Raw genomic sequence first — 20,344 nt, 5'->3', positions numbered from 1 at the left:
CAGTGGATTTGCAAACAAGGACCAAATACAAGGCCAACAGATCTATTTTGGTGTTATTCAGGTCAGTGTTTTTATTTGGCAGTTCAGCTAAAAGGGTGAGAAGAGCAAATGGAGATTAGCAAGTCAAAAAGTCTTCAAATAAATTTTGGGTTGGAACATTAGGTAATCAACCTACTACAAGGAAATAAATCTGAGCACTATATATCATATGGAGCGTGTTAGATTGTAATGAATAACCAAAATAGCTTAAAATCCTATCTTCTTGTTTGCAACACTCATGCTCAGGTAGATTTCCCAGCTGTTCTTGTATAGCTCTTTCCACCACAAAAAGAAGGAAAATTAAACAGAAACAGAAACACAGTATTATATCTCAATTAGCCTTCAGGATTCCTTAGTTCTTAACAAAATAGATGCTAAAGCTAGCTTGAAATTGTCTGTCTGACCTTTTACAGCTGAATTAAGGCAAGAACCAAATTCAGAGACAACAGAAGGGTTTTGCTTCCTCATTAGTTTTTCTAGCTTAACCACACCTACTGATAGGCGAAGTCAAGCAAGGATGTTCAGGGACTGCTTATCAACATATGAAGGATTGATTAAAAAAATCTTCAACTTCACATCTTATTTAAAGAAGGCAGTCTTTCATGATGGGAATCCATCTTCAGAATTTAAGCCAAGCTAATTATACAGCTTTTCTTTTCTCAGAAACTCCTTTTGAGAATCCTAGAGCTGGAAGGAAAATGGAATAAATCCAACTGCATCCTTTGTTTCAAGAGAAGAAGCACATTAATGAACTGCCTATTCTAGCACTTAGGAACCCAAATTTATTTATTTACATATTTATGTGTTTGTCGGATTGATACCGCATTGTAGTTAACTGGCTCTCAATTTTGGAATAATTTCAATCCAAGCCAAGTCTCTTTCCACTTCTGAATTGTGACAATCATCACAGCATGGCAAAAAAGAATACTAAAAATAGAATTAGAGCTTAAAAGCCCAAACGTGCTTTTTTCCAAAAGGCAACTGAACTTTCTTGGTTTTTTTCTTTGAAAACATTTTGCTTCTCATCCAAGGAGCTTTTTGGATGAGAACAGAAGAAGCTTCTTGGATGAGAACTAAAATGTTTTCAAAGAAAAAAAACCAAAGTCCATTTGCCTTTCAGAAAAAAGAGCACCTTAGGACAACTATGAACTAGATCAGGGGTCTCCAACCTTGGTCCCTTTAAGACTTGTGGACTTCAACATGCCTTCAGCTTTGCTGGCTGAGGGACTCTGGGAGTTGAAGTCCACAAGTCTTAAAGGGACCAAGGTTGGAGACCCCTGAGCTGGATGATTTAGAATCTCTGAAGACAACTAGAGTTTAAACCCACTTAGGTATTCAATAACCTTTAAGAGTCAAGGAAAACAAAGAATGGAAAACAACATGGAACCATGTTGGCTTTCAAACAATATTCTCAGTCTACAAATTAGTCATGACTGGACGAAACCTCCCAGTCATATTTAAGGATAGGGATGACAATTTAGACAAAGAAGGCACAAAAGCAGTTTATCAAGCAGGACCACAAGTGACCTCAAGTCTTCTTTCTGCAACCTTCATCCCACCCCACCTCCCCCCGCCATCCCCTCCGTAATTGCTGAAAAGTGATATTTCAGTTTTCCACCATTCAGAGACCTGTAGGAAACACTCGAACGTCGATATATTACAGTTTCAAAAAAAGTGTTCAACTCAACATTTGCAGCCCGTCCAGATGCATGGTTTTTCAGCCCCAAGTTTGCAACGCCATCAAATGTTGCCTGCCTCTCTTTTGAGGTGTGTGACAGCTTTCACCACTCAGCAAAAATGGTTGACTAATCAGAGATGTGTTGGAATGATCAGCTCCCGTTAGACGAGAGCTATTTTGGAAATAGTCAAACAAAAGACATCCGAACCTATTCAGTTGTTTGATCCCTATTGTTCAGAAAGTCAGTTTGGTTCCAAGATTGGACTTGAGGTGTGTTTGAATGGAACCTTCAGTTCAAATCTTGATGTATACATTTTAAATAATCTCAGAAGTCTTCTTCCTACTTTCCTTCCTTCTTTCCTTCCTTCCTTCCTTCCCTCCCACTCTCCTTCTCAAAAGCAACTCCTAATATCATGTGAACTGCTAAAATATTTCCTGAAAACTGAGCAGATTCCACTGAAGGATCGAGGCAATAGGGGAATTATCCACTGTCTCCATCTTAAATTAGACTTGACAAACACAAAAAAGGAATCACTTTAGACTGATTTGTGATGGCAAATTCATTCATAAGTAGCCTATGTATTGCATCTGATGCAGTCTCCAGAAAAACATAAAACCACAACTAAAATCTTGCTGGAGAGAGAAATATTCCAGACTTCTGATAAGTTAGTAGCAATCATGGAAGAGACTTAGAAAGCATAGCCCTTAGAAGATCAGGAAAGGAGTGATTAAGGTCATGACTGAAATGGCAAAAGGATGAATGAGAAACAAAGCACTCTCAAAAGAGAAATGCAAATCAGACACAGCATTCTTTGGGGAATTGTGTCCACTGGCTCCTCCAGGACTGTTAGCAAAAGCTGCTCCTTCTCCATGTTTGAACTCACTTCTGATCTCCAGTGTAGTAGCTGTCTCTGGTTTATTATTATAGTAGCTGCCTCCCATTGTGAAAACAGTCAAGCGGGGGTACATCTCCATGCATTTTTCATTTGCCACCTGTGTCACCACTCTGGCTTCCAGTTCATCTTCAGTTTGGTTTCCAGTGGGCTTCACATACTCTCTTAGGGTGACATTTACACACTCACTCAGGAAAACATCTCTTGAAATTGGCTGGCTAGAGTTCGGGTGGTAAACATGGGTGGCAAAACGGTGGCGGTTTTCATTCCACCAGCGTTCTTCCTCACTGTCATTGAAACGAAAATACATCTTGGCTATGGGGCTGCCTAAGATGTAGCTCTCAGGGTCTTCCGCTGGAGCATCTACAACTGGTTCTCCCACTACATATTTCACTTCATCATCCTTTGGCTTAGGGTCCATTGGGTTGCCACCGTGAGGTCTGGAACTGCCTCCTTCTGGAGAGCTGGAGAAAGTACGATACTGCTCGATGCACATTTCCTTCACCACATGCTTCACCACTATGGCTTCCATCTCATCCTCTGTTGTATTCCCAGTGGGCTCAATGTATTCTTTCACTGTGATGTTCACACAGTCTCTCACAAAAATATCTTGTGGAACAGGCTGGCTGTACCGGGGGTAGTAAACTTGATCAGAATAACGATGGCGATTTTCATACCACCATCGCTCCTCATTCAGGTTGTTAAATTGAAAATGCAGATTAGACATGGCACGTCCCAGGAAGTAGCCTCCAAGAGCTCCTGCCGCTGCACCTGCAATTGCCGCTCCAGCCACATACTTCATATTAGTCTTGGGTGGTTTAGGTTTCCAGGGTTTGGGATTATAGTGTCCCCAGTGAGGATTTTGGGGATGATATGGTTGGTTTGGGAAATACCCAGGATTTTGAGGGTTGCCTGGATATGGTGGAGGATGTTTTGGGTTTTGGGGGTTGACCGGATATGGTGGAGGATGTTTTGGGTTTTGGGGGTTGACCGGATATGGTGGAGGATGGGCTGGGTTTTGGGGGTTGACCGGATATGGTGGAGGATGTGCTGGGTTTTGAGGGTTGACCGGATATGGTGGAGGATGTGCTGGGTTTTGGGGGTTGACTGGATATGGTGGAGGATGTGCTGGGTTTTGGGGATTGACCGGATATGGTGGAGGATGGGCTGGGTTTTGGGGGTTGACCGGATATGGTGGAGGATGTGCTGGGTTTTGGGGTTGACCGGATATGGTGGAGGATGTGCTGGGTTTTGGGGTTGACGGATATGGTGGAGGATGGGCTGGGTTTTGGGGTTGACCGGATATGGTGGAGGATGTGCTGGGTTTTGAGGGTTGACCGGATATGGTGGAGGATGTGCTGGGTTTTGAGGGTTGACCGGATATGGGTAGGCAGGATTGTATGGAGGGGGATTCCCTGGGTTAACAGGATTATTTGGGGGGTGGGCAGGATTGTATGGAGGGGGATTCCCTGGGTTAACAGGATTATTTGGGGGTTGGGCAGGATTTTGAGGCTTGACAGGATAAGGTGGAGGGTGGCCTGGATTTTGTGGATTGGCGGGATTATGTGGAGGAGGTTTTGCCTGGTTTGGAGGAAGTTTTGCAGGATTCTCGGGCCTGTTTGGGGGTGCGTGCTGGGCAGGCCTGTTCTCAGGTGGCTTGTGTGCTGGTTTTCTAGGTCTCTCTGCAGGCTTGACAGGATGATGGGAGGGTCTGCTAGGATTATGGGAGGGTCTGCTAGGTCGACTTGGCTTTCGACTGCTGCTGCCACTCGGTCTGCTGCTTCCTTTTTTAGAAATGGAGACAATCTCCTCAGTCTGGAGCAAAATGAAGAGAATCACGACTGAGCAGGTCAGCAGGAATTTCCCCATGATGACAATTCTGCAAGATAAAATGGGGAAGACATCTAGTTTGAGAGACATGCAAGTATGACACAAATGACACAAATTTATCAAGGAGCGCAGTCCCAATGGTGCTTTTTCAAGAGGCAACTGAACTTTCTGGTTTTTTATTTTATTTTATTTTATTTATTTGTCAAACACAACAGTATACAGTATATAAGTATAAGCATGAAATAACCATACAAATTGGATGCAATCAAAGGGAACATTGGGACAGGAACGGTAGGCACGCTGGTGCTCTTATGCACGCCCCTTTCTTTGAAGACGTTTCACTTCTCATCTAAGAAGCTTCTTCAGCACTGACTGGATGGTGAGGAATGGAAGGATTTATACTCCTTGCAGACAGCTGCTCATTTGCATTCTTTTAGCCAGTCATTAAGGCCAGCTGGAGGTTTATCTGTGTCATCAGGGTCCCCTGAGTGGTGCAAATTGGTGTGGAGCAGGGGTGAAATTCAGCAGGTTCTGACAGGTTCTGGAGAACCAGTAGCGGAAATTTTAAGTAGTTTGGAGAACCGGCAAATACCACCTCTGGCTGGCCCCAGAGTGGGGTGGGAATGGAGATTTTGCAATATCCTTCCCCCAGGAGTGGGAAGGGAATGAGGATTTTGCAGTATCCTTCCCCTGCCACACCCACCAAGCCACACCCACAGAACCGGTAGGGGAAAAAATTGAATTTCACCCCTGGTGTGGAGCCTTCTTAGAACTGTTGAAAGGACTGTGTTGTAGATTGGAGATAGATGATGTCATATCCCTCCCCTTCCCCATTGAAAGAGGGCTGTTCAATTTTGACATAGATGGACTCTTTAACTCCTTTTTCAAACCAGCGATACTCTCTGTCCAAAACATGGACTTTGTTGTCTTCAATCCAATTCTACAGAGGAATTATTGAGTCTGTCATTTGCACCTCTATAACTGTCTGGTTCGGTTCTGCAACCCAACAAGAAAAACACAGACTTCAGAGGATAATTAGAACTGCAGAAAAAATAATTGCTACCAACCTGCCTTCCATTGAGGACCTGTATACTGCACGAATCAAGAAGAGGACTGTGAAAATATTTGCAGATCACTCGCATCCTGGACATAAACTGTTTCAACTCCTACCCTCAAAACGACGCTATAGAGCACTGCACACCAGAACAACTAGACACAAGAACAGTTTTTCCCCGAAGGCCATCACTCTGCTAAACAAATAATTCCCTCAACACTGTCAGACTATTTACTGAATCTGCACTACTATTAATCTTCTCATCGTTCCCATCACCAATCTCTTTCCACTTATGACTGTATGACTATAACTTGTTGCTGGCAATCCTTATGATTTATATTGATATATTGACCATCAATTGTGTTGTAAATGTTGTACCTTGATGAACGTATCTTTTCTTTTATGTACACTGAGAGCATATGCACCAAGACAAATTCCTTGTGTGTCCAATCACACTTGGCCAATAAAATTCTATTCTATTCTATTCTAAAAGAGTGGCCTGTGTCTTTTAAATGCAGATGGACTTGAAAAAGCACCTTCGGGGGCAACCATAACCTGGATGACTGAGAATCAAAGCTGAGCTGGCTGAGGAATTCTGGGAGTTGAAGTCCACAAGTCTTAAAGTTGCGGAGGTTGGAGACCCCTGCTGTAAAGCCTCTTGTTCTCCTTAACCAATCAGCTTTGATAAGGAAATGACCAAAAACCCAGGAGAATCATATACTTTTGAAATCACATGAAATTTGCAAAAAAAGATTAGGTAGTTACACAACGGGTGGGGAGGGAAATAAAAGCTCACGTAAGCCTAATTCTTAAATATTTCATTCTTCTAGGAGGGGGGGGATGGCTTCTTACAATACAATCCTTACATCTACTTCAATGTAGATGTATAAAATCATAAAATCATCTTCTACAATGTCCTTCCTGTCGAAGACTACTTCAGCTTCAACCGCAACAATACACGAGCACACAATAGATTCAAACTTAAAGTGAACCACTCCAATCTTGATTGTAGAAAATATGACTTCTGGAACAGAGTTGTTAATGCCTGGAATGCACTACCTGACTCCGTGATCTCATCCCAAAATCCCCAAAGCTTCAACCAAAAACTGTCTACTGTTGACCTCACCCCATTCCTAAGAAGTCTGTAAGGGGCGTGCATAAGAGCACCAGCGTGCCTACCATCCCTGTCCTAATGTTCCCTTTGGTTGTATTCATTTTGTGTGGTTATTTCATGCTTATACTTATATATATATTGTTGTTTGACAAAATAAATAAATAAAAAATAAAAATAAAATTTAAAATGTGACACATACGCTTTTGCCCATAGCCCAGGAATCAATGGAGATATATGAATGCAAACTGCAAGATTAAACAAAGCCAGCTGGATGGCCTTGGGCCTGTCAATCCTTAGAAGAAGGAAGGCAAGAACAAACTGCTTCTGAAAATCTTGCCAAGGAAAATAGAGGGACTTACTCTAGGCTGTCACCAGGTGTCAGCACTGACTCGAAGGCACTGGAAAAACAAAAAAACAAAACCTTCCAGATGCCAGATCTATTTCTAGCTCTTGATAATTCTCCTACTCCGTGGAAAAGTTTCTCTTGCTCATGCAATGGTAGATTACATATTTCTGGATTCAAGGTTTTCTTTATAAAGTTTACATATATTTACTTAATGATATTTAATCTTGATTTCCAATAAGGAATGCTTCCAGGATGGCTAGTATTCAAAATAATAACAAGTGACAGGTTTAGAATAGAGTAGACATTTCAAAATTCGGGAAACTTTAGGGAGAAAAGAGAGAATAAAGCAATTCCTTGAACTGGCTCTTCAGTAGATTTGGTAAAATGGGCCTGCTTCATATCCTGTTTCCTTCTACAATGGACTGATAATTTTTTAAAAAATGAAAAAAAAAACCTTTTTATATTTATGTGCTTGGACAACGGTAAGAGGAAACAGAAATAGGAATTTTCTTTTTCAAACAAAGACTTCCCATTATCCTCCATAACTCCTTAGGTTTTTGGGATCGTTTCCAAATGCCCAAACTTCATTCCATGATATCTAGAGAATTGATTTTGAGTCTTTATTGCCAAAAAGAGTCTAGTTTGCATCCTGTCCTCTATCTTTGTTTGTTAGACCCAAATAAAAGTCTTCTTTCTTGATCTCTTTACTTGGGTTGTCACTTGCACATCTTGAAAAGGACAACAGAGCAGAAATAAGATGCAGAGCAAATCTGCAAAATTAATACAGAACATTTGACCATAATGGAGAAGGCTGTATCAGATGGTTGACCAACATGTTCTTTATTTCCCATCAGAGTGATAGCTCCCTCATTCACAGAAAACACAACGAATGTGTCTATTTACTCCCCCCCACCCCCCAAAAAAATCATCACCTACCTACCACCCATCCTATAATTGCTGATATTTGGGGCAATTATCATTTCCATGCAGTGCCAATCTCTATGCCTTGGGGGACAATAATGAAACATCAGAACAGGTTATGACATTGAACTAGATTAAATTAACTGAAGTTCTGAAAATGGACTAAATGCCAATCCCAGTGCCACTTTAAGAACAAGGAGAGGCATCTTCTTATCCCCAAAGAATACATAGGTAGAATTTAATTTATTTTGTAAAGAATTTACAAAAAGAAATTATGGGTTGATCTGTGTACATTTTCCCACAAAAAAAGAAGCGTAAATCAAACAACCAAAACAGTAGGTTATTATGCCAACAATTAGGTGATATTGAAGGACTGGTCCTTCTAGCACTCTTTAGTACATCATCTACAGTTACGGTGCACATTGTCCTATCCTATCCTATCCTATCCTATCCTATTTGTCATATGCTTAGTTATCATAGAGCAACTAAGCATTATGGAAAATTGTTCTCCTCAAATTATTTTGCATGCTTCAATGAAGGACTTGCCACTGAAATTATTTTTTATTTTATTTATTTATTTTTCATATTTCTTCATCACTTATATCTCAGAGAGAGGCTCCGGGCAGTGTACAATATAATCAATAAAATTAAAATCAGAATAATTTCAGGTTAAAAAGTGTAAACTTATTAAAAAAATAACATGATAAAATGACAAAAGGTGAAATATTCCAAGATGGAGATTAGCAGTTGTTAAAACAGAAGGGGGAGGGGTTTCTTATGGGGCCAACCAGCCCCACAATTGTGTGAGCCTCTGTGTCCCCCCTCCCCACAATGCAAGGCTCAAGGTTTGACCAGGTTTTGATGTTAAGTGTTTAGGTTTAGGCAGTTCCTACAAATACAGGAAGACTTTACAACCATCGGTTGTAAAACTGGATCCCTGCCTTTCTTTTAAGTTCTAGTCAACTCTCCTTCTCCACTCTTTCACCAATCAGTAGGCTCAATACATTTTGATATTGTTAACATTTTTCTCTATTTTAAATATTTGTGTTATCCTATAAAGGAGGAGGAGGAGGAAGATGGGTTCTGTCTTAATCAACACTTATCAATTTGTGAAGCAACAACAAAGTTGTTGTTCTCAGTGATCCTGCCAATTCTGAACTCCAGTAGACTTGGAGTTTTGGCTCCTTTACAAAATTTATATTCAGCCACAACTGCATGTTCTCTGTTAACCTGACTCCTGTACGTTGCTCTGAGTTCTTTCAGGGATCATGGGATGACAGTGTAACAGGCTGCTCTGTGTCAACTTAAGCAGAAGAATCCCATCTGCATTCTAATATGCATACATAGCATACATGTGCATGAATACTCATTAAACAGTCTTTCTTTACTTAATACAACTACTTATGCTGCTTTCTTCTTACTGTACAAGTTTTAATTCTGAATTCATTGTTTTAAAGACTTGCTTCTTGTGTATATTTTTATGTAAGTAAGCTTATATTATTCCTTTGTAAACTTCTCTTTGAATTCCTGGAAGGAATAACAATATAGGAGGAAGGGGGAAAGGGGAGGGAAGGAGAGGGAAGGGAAGGGTTAGAGCTAGGGTTAGAACATCTCATTCACAGATCAAAATGATAAATCAAGTGCAACAGATTTGAAAAAAAAATATTATTTTGCTTAATTTTTAAAGTGTTGTGGTAAACAGTTTTAGAGATTTTTTTTTCTTTGTTTTCTTTTAAGCCTCTCATCTCAGTGTTTCATTCCCTAATTGCTTCACTAGAAATATAAAGTGATGGAAGAAAGAATGTTACACTTTATGTTGCACAACTTGATCAATAATTTCTTCTTTTAAAGTGCAAAGTCATGTTCTTTCACTGTGACACATTTATTTCGCAACTTTGGGCCAGGATGTCTATACCCATAGAACATGTGGGCAAGGGTGCCGCAAGAATTTAAAAAAAAGAACATTCTAATGATATGGTACAACATGCAAAGGGAAGGAAAATCAATCCAGAAAGTCAGATCTGCTCTAGAAAAAAAAGCTATTTAGCTATAAATTTTTATTAATGTAATTGTAACATGAAGTTCTGGACATGTTCTGAAATGTTTACTGTTCATTCGGTTTCCCTTAACCCAATTCTTGAAATCATATCTTCTAATATTAAACTTCAGTAACTGAACTGGAAAATGAAAAGTGTTACTCTAAATCAAGAGTGTAAGACTACCATTTCACCCTCACAAAATAAGACCCTGTCTTATATTTTTTTGAACCCTGAAATAAGCACTCGGCCTTATTGCCATGTGCTCAAAAGTCCAATTGGGTTTATTATCAGGGGATGTCTTATTTTGGGGAAAACAGAATATATAACTTTATATACTCACAAAAGACAATTTTAGGAAATCCTTGAACAGTCTGACATTGTGAATTTCTAGGATTTATAAATTGCTATGAATTCTCTGAAGAATATTAGAGTGTTTATTTTCTTTAAAATATATCTCCCACTTCTCAAATAAATATGGATTCCAGTGACAATTAAAGAAAACATTTTTTCATGGCCTAAACTAATATACAAAGCGATATGATGAATGATTGAGGGAACTAGTTATGTCTAGTCTAACAAGAGAAGGATGAGGGATGATATCATTGCAGACTTCCATTACTTGAGAGACTATCACAGGGTGGGTCAACCTATTCTCCAAAGCACCTGAGGACAGGACAAGTAATGATGGGTGGAAAATTATTAAAGAGAAATCCAACCTAGATTTAAGGATAAATTTCCTGATAGTGAGAACAATTAATCAGTAGAACAGCTTGCCTCCGGAGGTTGTGGGTACTTCATCACTGGAGGTTTTCAAGAAGAGATTGGACAGTGATTTGTTTGGAATGGTGTAGGATCTCCTGCCACAAGCAGGGGGTTGGACTAGAAGACCTCCAAGGGACCTTCCAACCATATTATTCTATGCTCTATGAGTTCTTCGTGATCAAATCCAAATTTTGGGGAGAACTAAGAGCACTCTCTTCCTCTCATCCTTTTTAGCATCCAGAAACTTCTTTACATCTTCAGTGGAATAAATGGAATAAAAACACGTCCTGAGGTTTGTTGCCAGCTAAGAGTTCCAAACTTGATTTCCTAAAAATCATTTCCCAGCACACAGCAAGGAGGACAAAAAAGGTACATGCTGTCTCATGAAATCTTTTCATGAGTGTCAGACCATGTGTTTAAAATCATTATTCGTACCAAACTCTTTCAGAACAAGGGAATGAATCAGTTAAGTGATCGGGGCTGGAAAGGGGAATCCCACCTCCAAAGTCAGTTGAGCTCATCATACCATGTTGCTTTCTGGTATTGCTTTTAACCTTCCATAGGAGCTACAGATCAGCACAGTATTAGTGCATTAATTGGTTTTTTTATGTTGTCGGTTAAGTCTTTTGCTTTAGGTTCCTACCAACCCATTCTTAAAATGACAACAATTCATTTGAAAGAGGTGAGGATCTACCAAGGATCTGTAAAAGTAAATGCTATGTAGCATAGTCACCCATGGGTGTGGCTAGTACATGGTAGGGAAGATACCTCAAAATGGGCTAGGCTTTACCATCTTGTATCAAACACGGTTTGTCAGAAACAGAATAATTTGGTAATGTAGAACAATAGCAAATAATGCAAGAAGGTGCTACCAACTCGCTCCAATTTTCAACACCTCAGAATTGCAAAAACAACTAGGAGAATGGATAGAACAACAGAATGGATACAACAACTAGGTAGAAAATAAAAAAATCTGCAGTGGATTTGGTCCAAGCTATAGATCTATTGATAAAGGCAGGCATCCGTTTCATGCCTAATACCGTTGCTGATCATACCCCTGTGCCAAATCATGCAAACTAAGTGCCAACTTTCATTTCATTTCGGAATGATGTAGGGTTGGACTAAAAGATCTCCAAGGTTCTTTGCAAGCCTGTTATTCTATGCTCCATCAACCAAATCAAAACAAAACATTGTCTCCCCCTTGAAACTACTTATATATAAATGGGGAGAGGGTGCTCCCTCTTTCCTCAACACTTAGAAGCATCTTGGCAGGCCGGTTTGTAAACACACACATACACACAAATCTTAAGAACATGTCCGCATCCCACCCAGAATTACTTTCGATGTTGTGATTCTTTTCTTCCTCCATTTCCTTTTCATTTAAGAAGATTTTTGCTCTCTCAAAAAGACAAAGTGCAGGGAACCATGCTGGGCCAGCAGGAACATCCTGCTTACCCCTCTAGCTATGAAAACAGTCTTTGCTTCTCCGGGCAGGGAAATTCCTAAATATAGCGGCTGCTAGTCAAGAAAATATACCAGATCAAAGACACCCACAAAGCCTTTTAACAAAAGTGCCTGTTTTGATTGCCCTTAATTGCAGAGCACCCTGGGTAGAAGTTTCAGATGCTTCCATCGCCTCTCGCTTTTCCTGGATTGCATTATGTAAGGAGAACATAATGTCCTCCGAGTGAAAAAAAATAGCCTCCAGAATTCATCTGGATCCCATGAAATCATCTTCGCTCTGCCAGGCAGTTTTATCACCTTAAGAGAGTTGTATAACATGAATGGAAAACGTGCTCCTTCCCAGCAAACAAGGCTGAGGCGTTTTACCTCAATAGGAAACCCGTGGCTTCTCTAACGGAGCTGCCGGGTGTGCATTTATGCATTTAATTGTCGTGAATCAATGAAAGAAACTTACCCTCGTGTCGACAAATTGAGGAGAGGCTGTTCGGAGACTGTCTTCTCAAAGAGGCTGGTCGTGTTCTTTTTCAGCTCCCGCAAATCTCCAGATGCTGTGGCTAACAGTAGGTGGAGCAACTTCAGTGCCTATTATGGCCTGTTGTTTATAGCAGAATCTACGCCATTTGAAAACCGCCTCTGAACCAACCCTGTGTTCTGATGAATGGATTAAGAAATGACACATTCTATGGGGCTGTTCCCAGACAGGGCAGGAAACCTTTTAACAGTCCTGGGCACGTAGCCAAGACTCCCAGCCTTGCTTCTGAGTTTGACGCAGAAAGTAGAAAGGAAAGGAGAGTTTTTCATTCACCACAAGACGGAAAGTGACCATTTCTCAACTTAAGGGCATTTGACCTTTTACTGTATTTCTAGGCTCTGACTCTAAGCTTCAGGAAAATCTAGAAGGAGGGTTAATAAAAGGAGCTGATAACCAAAACAATCTATTCAGAAACAGCGGCTAAGATTCACTCAGCAATAGTCAGAATAGAAGACAGGAGTCTCTCTTCTGCAGAATTAAGGTAAGTTCGTTCAATTGCTACCATCTCCATTAGCCTCATCCAATCATAGTACTACGGGTGGCCTTCAACTTACAACAGTTTGTTTAGTGACCATCCAAAGTTACGATGGCACTGAAAAAAGGGGTTTGCCTTCATTGAAAGTGATTTATGACCATGTTTCATACTTACGACCATGGCAGCATCCCCACGATTACATGATCAGAATTCAGATGCTTGGCAACTGGCATGTATTTATGACGGTTCAAGTGTCCCAGTGATCAGCTTTTGCGACCTTCTGACAAGCAAAGCTAACGGGGAAGCCAGAGCCACTTAACAACCATGGTACTAACTTAACAATTGCAGTGCTTCACTTAACAACTGTGGCAAGAAAGGTCATAAAAGGGGGCAAAACTCACTTAACAAAAGTGTCAGCGGTGGCAGCCAGCTTCCTCTGCTCACTTAATAACATACATTTTGGTCTCAATTGTGGTTGTAAATTGAGAACTACCTGCATTATTATTTTTTCCAGTTTTGACTCACAGAAGCAGGGGTTTGTTGCTTTGGACCCCTGGCCCATTTAGTCCAGCCGTCTGTTCCCACAGTGGTCTGCCAATGCACAAGGAAGCCCACTAGTCTCTCTGCAGAGGGTCTTCAGAGACAGCCTTACTCACATCACCACTAATGGCCATTCATCTCCACCACTTCTAACTAATTTTGAAAAAAATGGAAAAATAGCATGTCCACTTTATCCATGCTGTGTATTGTTTTGTAACTCTCAACATGCCCCCCCCTCCAAATCTTCTCTTTTCTAGACTAAAAAATCCAGAAACGCCATATCTTTCTCCATAATAAAGTTCTCCAGGCCCTTCATCATCTTCGTTGCATTTTGTTTTATTTTATCTGATATTTTTTAACCTTTGTACTTCTCTAAATGCAATACCACTCGTTGATTGTAATAAAGGACTGATGACTGACAGAGTTGAAGAAGATAGACAACTCTTTTCAGAGATCTCAAAACTAGCATAACAGCTGATTCTGGAAGAATGACATTCATTTTTCTTTTTTCCCTCCCCCCATTTAATAGACTTTTCACTCTCAAAGTCTTATCCAGCAGTTGTTTAAGATGCTATTTTCCTTCATACCGGAGAGTTTCTAAGTGGTCTTTTCAGTACAACGAAGTTTTACATTTTGAGACATATGGAAAAACCTGGACTGTGATTCATAGTCAAAAGCCTATAGAAGCCATTATTTCCAAACTATGTCTGCTAGTTGGGTATTTGCACTTGAAGACCTCCTAATTTTGTTAATCCAAAGATGTTGGCTGTATTCATATGCAGTGCGTCTGGTTATTGAATTAACCTATTTTCTCTGTACAGATAGTCCTTGACTTACAACTCTTTGTTTAACGACTGAATTTACAACGACACTGGAAAAAAATGACTTACAAATGGTCATCACATTTATAACCATGGCAGCAGAGTCACATGATCAAAATCCAGGCACTTGGCAACCAGCATGTACTTACAACGGATTGCAGTGCTACAAGCTCATAGGATTGCCATTTTCAACCTTCCCAATTAGTTTCCAACAAGCAAAATTAATCAGGAAAGCCAGATTTGTTTAAGGACCATGTGATTCAATTCAGAAGTCCAGTGAATCACTTAACAAGAAAGGAATAAGAAGTTGTGGGAGAAAAGATAATTTGGGGGGCACTTGTAATGTGTAATCCTATCTCTGCCACCATCTAGAGCAGGGGTCTCCAACCTTGGCAACTTTTAAGACTTGTGGACTTCAACTCCCATAGTTCCTCAGCCAGCTTTGGTGGCTGAGGAACTCTGGGAGTTGAAGTCCACAAGTCTTAAAGTTGCCAAGGTTGGAGACCCCTGATCTAGAGGCACTTCTAATTTGTGTTGGTTGTGTTCGGGTAGCTGAGGAACTTGTTGGCAAAATGCCCTTTTACAAATCAACATATTGCTTTTGATGTTGGAAGCACTCCCAGAAAACATTATGTTTTATATCTAAATCAAAATTCTCTCGGCAAATCTGAGAAATAGCAATCACAGAGAGAGCTGGACAGATATTAGCTACCGTAGGAAAAATACATTGGAAATAAAACAATGTGCAAATTAATATTAACTACATTGCATTGCATGAAAGTGGAAGAAAGAAAATGGTTGCTGGGAAAATCCAACTTCGCTTTCTTGCAAAAAAAAAAAAAGCTGAGCATTAATTTCTAAACTTTGTTGCTGTTTTTGTTGTTGTTCTATTACCTAATGTACAATCTGCTTATTTAAATTAATAAGAGTGACTGTTTCCAAAGTGAGTTTTCTGTAACACTTGTAATTGTGACAGTTATTGTATTTATTTATTTTAGTAAATAGCATTTAATAGCATTAATTAAAGATTGTAGTTCTTAAAAATAGAAATTCTCCCTAAAAGTGTCCAAGTGGGCAGGGTTTTTTTTAAATTGTATAATCTGAAATTAGCTTCTTTGTATAAAATCTTGCTGAAAGAAACATGAATTCTGCAAAATATTTCTAAATACCACCTCTCCTGATTTTCATGTACTATTGTAATTCAAAATATCCAGGGCTACATGACTGCATTAATACATGTGTGTACAAAATATGGCATTTATATCTAGAAAAATCACCTTGAGTATTGGGACAGGAAAAAATAAAACAAATGCAGTTTATTCATATAAGAGATGCCTTTTTATCTGCGAGTATATGCAGATTAGCAAATCAAATAAGTATATTGTTGCAAATATTTTTCTTTGGGCAGTAGAAGTGGCAAATATTCTACTTATGACTGGCAACAGATATCAGCTTACAAAGAAAAAGGGAGGCACCATATAGGTTATAGAGCAATCTTGTTTCTCAGAGAGAGAAATGCTTTTACAAGAGCCTGCGTCCAAAACTAAACTGCTTGTTGTTTCAAATGTTTTGGCATCCATATTTCAAACCCAGGCTGCCTTTCTTTTCCATCCCAAATCTAAGCTCTGACATAGAGAATACAGCAGCTTCCCCAAAATTCAAATGATGAATGATGACTCCATAACAGCTTAAATATCTCATTACCGTGAACAAATTGGAGAAGCAATGTGAGAAGACCACCATGTCAAACACTGATTGTGACTACCCAAAAGAGGAACAAATGCATCTTATTCATAGGATTGATGAGAACAGGAGAAAACCTGCATATAATGCAGTGGTGGGTTGCTGCCGGTTCAGACTGGTTCAGGCGAACCGGTAGTTCCGACCAGTGGCTGGGTCCACCCACCTGCCCTGGAGCTATCATGTCCTATATAATCATTGTTTTTTTGATGCCACATGCATGTGCGGAAGGCACGCGCAAGAGCGAAGCTAGCATGCGTGCGCTCACATTTTCGATTCTGGGCGAGCCTATTGTTACAGTATGTAACGCCTACCTCTGGCATAATGGTGACTACTCTTGCTGGATTGTCTACAGGTAGTCCTTGACTTACAACCATTCATTCAGTGACCATTCAAAGTTGCAATGATGCTGAAAAAGGTGACTTATGACTGTTTTTCACATTTAGAACTGTTGCAGCACCTCTAGGTCACATGATCAAAATACTGACACTTGGGAACCAGCAAGTATTTATGCTGGTTGCATTGTCCAAGGGTCATGTTTGCAACCTTCTGGAAAGCAAAGTCAACGGGAAAGCCAGATTCACTTAACAACCATGTTATTAATTTAACAGCTGCAGTGATTCACTTGCACAACTATGGCAAGAAAGATAATAAAATGAGGTAAAACTGCCTTGTTTAGCAATGGAAACTTTGGACTCAGTTGTGATCATAAGTAGAGAATTATCTGTATTAGTGATTTATCACTTTAAAGGGTGGACTTGTGGAGGGAGGGTTTGTTTGAAACGGCCACTTCTTTACCTGTAAAGTTGGCCTATCTAATGATGTTATCAAGTGTGTTTTCAGAAGGACAGGTGTGGCATGAAAAGATATCCCTTGGGCTATGACTGACACATATTGATAAATCTCAGTGTTCCCAAGCTATGGTGGCTTGTGAGCAATTTAGAGGGAGAATTGCTAAAATATTTGGAATCTGATCAGGGAAAACTTGAGCACCATTAATATTTATTCTGAGTTTTACCAGTGCAAGCATGTAAAATTTGAGAACCTCTGCAATACATAGATTAAATTGTAAATATTAAAAGTAGATGGTAAATTGATTTCTGATTGATCCCAACCCTATTCTAATGAGATCATTAAATGTATCCTATGAAATGTTTGCTCAAATTAATTTCTCATTTTAGGGGACATCAGTAGGACCAAACATGAGAACTCCTGCAGTAACTAACTGAAAGCTGGATTCTATTCTGAAGTCCCTATAAAATGCAACTTTAAAGGATTAGAGAAATCCCGCACTATGAAGCCTACAAAACACCTTAATTAGTTGTCTTATTTTTTTGTATTCCAAAACAACCATAGGAAGAACATTTATCACCTGTGAAATAAACTGCAAGAACAGCTTGTGATCATAGACAATGGAATGATTAGTGAACAGGCATGGCCCCCATTCCTGGTTTACAAGAATCATAGTCATCCAAGGTTTTGCATAATGTTGCAGTGTTCTCACCAACCTAGCCATTTTTGCAAGTTAATTGCTTTCCAAGGACTGGACACACCACCATGTACACACTGCTTGCAGCCCACACCTACTGCACACTGTAAATCTGTACACACTGCTTGCAGCCCACACCTACCCCAACTACAGGGTATTATTCTGGGTCAACCCTACCCTTCTAGTTTTTGCAAGGTGATCTTGGCACCTAAGTATCACTGTAATACTCATTCCTTTATACTAAGTATTTTAAATGTTTATGGAGATTCTCAGTCATCCAGGTGATGGTTATTCCAAATGTGCTTTTTCAAAAGGCAATTGTTTTTCCTTGAAGACAGTTTACTTCTCATCCAAGAAGCCTCATCAGAACTCAAGAAGCTTCTTGGATCAGAAGTGCTTTTTAAAGAAAAAACAAAGTCCAGTTGCCTTTTGAAAAAGCACCTTTGGGATGACTTGGGTTTTTTTTAATACTCAGTTCAAACAGAAGTCTCAAACTTGCATACAACCTTTGCCTTTTCCCAAAAATTCTTGTACTAGTTGGGATGAGGTGCCACTTCCTTTCTGATTACTATCAAGCTTCTGGCAAAGCTCCAAACAGATTTCCAACAGTATTTGCTGTTCCCCATAGCTTGTATTTCTGGCAGTTGAATAACAGTCCTCTTGCCTGCTTGTAATAGCTGTTAATTTAATCTAAGACACATCTATTTATCTGCGCAGGACTGGACTAGAATTTTAAATTTTAATTTGGTTTTAATGGGGTTTTATTATTTGTATTGCTATTTTTAATTATTCGGCCTTATGTAATAAGTTTTTTAATGGATGTTTTATCGTGTATTTATATGTATATTTTATCTGGCTGTGAACCGCCCTGAGTCCCTAGGGAGATAGGGCGGTATATAAATGCGAAAAATAAATAAATAAATAAATAAAATCTCCAGATGTCACCTCCATTTCCCCACCTCTATTCCATTTGCTTATCACCTTTTTCCTACACCCGCTTTTCCCTGAGTATTACAGTAAGCTGGGCAGCGTGACACTGCCTCTGAACATCAGCATGTCCTTGAAAACACCAGGGTGTGGCTCAAATATCAAAAGCAGCTGCAACACCTGAATGCCTGTGAATAGAGCTGTGAGTTAATGAATGCATGGGGAAAACATGGTACAAAGTGTTTCTGCCTAACTGCAGCTCCTTTGCACAAGAACAACTTCATTGCCTTATATACTATCATGGTTGGGGATGAGGAAGTTGGAAAGTATATTCATTAACACCTTGAACACCACAGGTTCCCCACCTTGATGTACAGCAGGATCTTACACAGTTCCCAAGTGAATAGTTTTAGTGCAGGTAGTCCTTGACTTACAACCATTTGTGTAGTTTGAAGTAACGACGATGCTGAAAGAAAGGACTTATGACCATTTTTCTCACTTATGATTGTTGCAGCATCCCCATGAACATGTGATCAAAACTCAGATACTTGGCAACTGACTCATGGTGGTCGCAGTGTCTCGGGCTCATGTGATCCTCTTTTGCAATCTTCTGACAAGCAATGGGGAAGCCAAATTCAACTAACAACCATGTTGCTAACTTAACAACTGCAGTGATCCACTTAACAACTGTGGAAAGAAAAGTTGCAAAATGGCCAAAACTCATTTTAACAACTGTCTTGTTTAGCAACAGAAATTTTGGGCTCAATTGTGATAGTAACCCAAGGACTACCCATATGCCTCCTTCTTCAGGTCCCATGATACAACCTGTAATATTGTATTCCAAACTCTCCAGACAATAGAAACTGTTGTAAATCTGGAAGGAATTAGAATGCGATAACCATTATTTATCACTTACTGATAGCTTTCCCTTTCTTTTCATTCCTCTCTAAAATTCTAATTAGCTTTTTTGCTACTTATCTATTCGAAATTCATAAGTTTTACTATTGCTTTTCCCAACCAACCTCTGACATTAAGATGTATTCTTGTGGTATTCACACTTCAAACTAGCATGGTTGTTCACTGGATTTTATCAGTCCGGAGATATCCCAAAAGCTGAATGTGGTAGATTCAGAACCAATCCACATAATCAGAATAGGCTATTGCACAATAACAGTTGCTTATGCTCTTGTGCAGTTCCAGTGAAGAATAGTGTTATTGAAGTAGACTGGCAATCTTCCAAGGCTTCCATTACATTATCAAGTTTACTTTCTGTTAAATTAGCAGAATCAACATAATTATTATGCAGTATATGATAGGCAGCAGTAGGAACTGAAAGGCGTTAGAGAAGCGAACGGTGTGGTCTATAGCCTGCCTTGTGCCTAGCAAGTAGCCTATTGCCTTTTGTCAGAGAAAGAAACACATTCTTATGGCCAAGACTGAAAATGCAACAGCCAATCCTGTTGGATCTTTGAACAACAGAGTCATCCTCTTCCTCACTACAAGTAACAAAGTACTTTGGTACTTTGAGGATGATTCATGACTGGGTCATGGGATGTTTCTCTGGATTGAATAGAACCCTGAGGTGGGACCACCTCAGTGGTAAGTACAGTTACACTATCTCCTTGAATCCAAGAAAGGTTAAGTGTGGCTGGGGATTGTAGTCCCTCTTTTGTTGTGTGT

The 20,344-nt window shown here is 39.7% G+C and overlaps 1 long non-coding RNA gene and 1 pseudogene across 1 annotated transcript; one reads left to right on the top strand and one right to left on the bottom strand.

The window, feature by feature from the left end:
- Positions 1–45: 45 nt before the first annotated feature.
- On the bottom strand, positions 46–12,748 carry LOC131203640 (uncharacterized; annotated as a pseudogene).
- An 89-nt stretch (positions 12,749–12,837) lies between these two features.
- On the top strand, positions 12,838–18,668 carry LOC131203642 (uncharacterized). Its single transcript, XR_009156441.1, has 2 exons — positions 12,838–13,153; positions 14,509–18,668. It is a non-coding gene; the product is annotated as an uncharacterized LOC131203642 (long non-coding RNA).
- Positions 18,669–20,344: the final 1,676 nt, after the last annotated feature.

Source organism: Ahaetulla prasina, chromosome 9 (genome assembly GCF_028640845.1).
Source record: "Ahaetulla prasina isolate Xishuangbanna chromosome 9, ASM2864084v1, whole genome shotgun sequence".
Taxonomy (NCBI): Eukaryota; Metazoa; Chordata; class Lepidosauria; order Squamata; family Colubridae; genus Ahaetulla; species Ahaetulla prasina.
The sequence above is the reverse complement of the archived record's forward strand: the minus strand, read 5'-3'. Positions and strand labels throughout refer to the sequence as shown.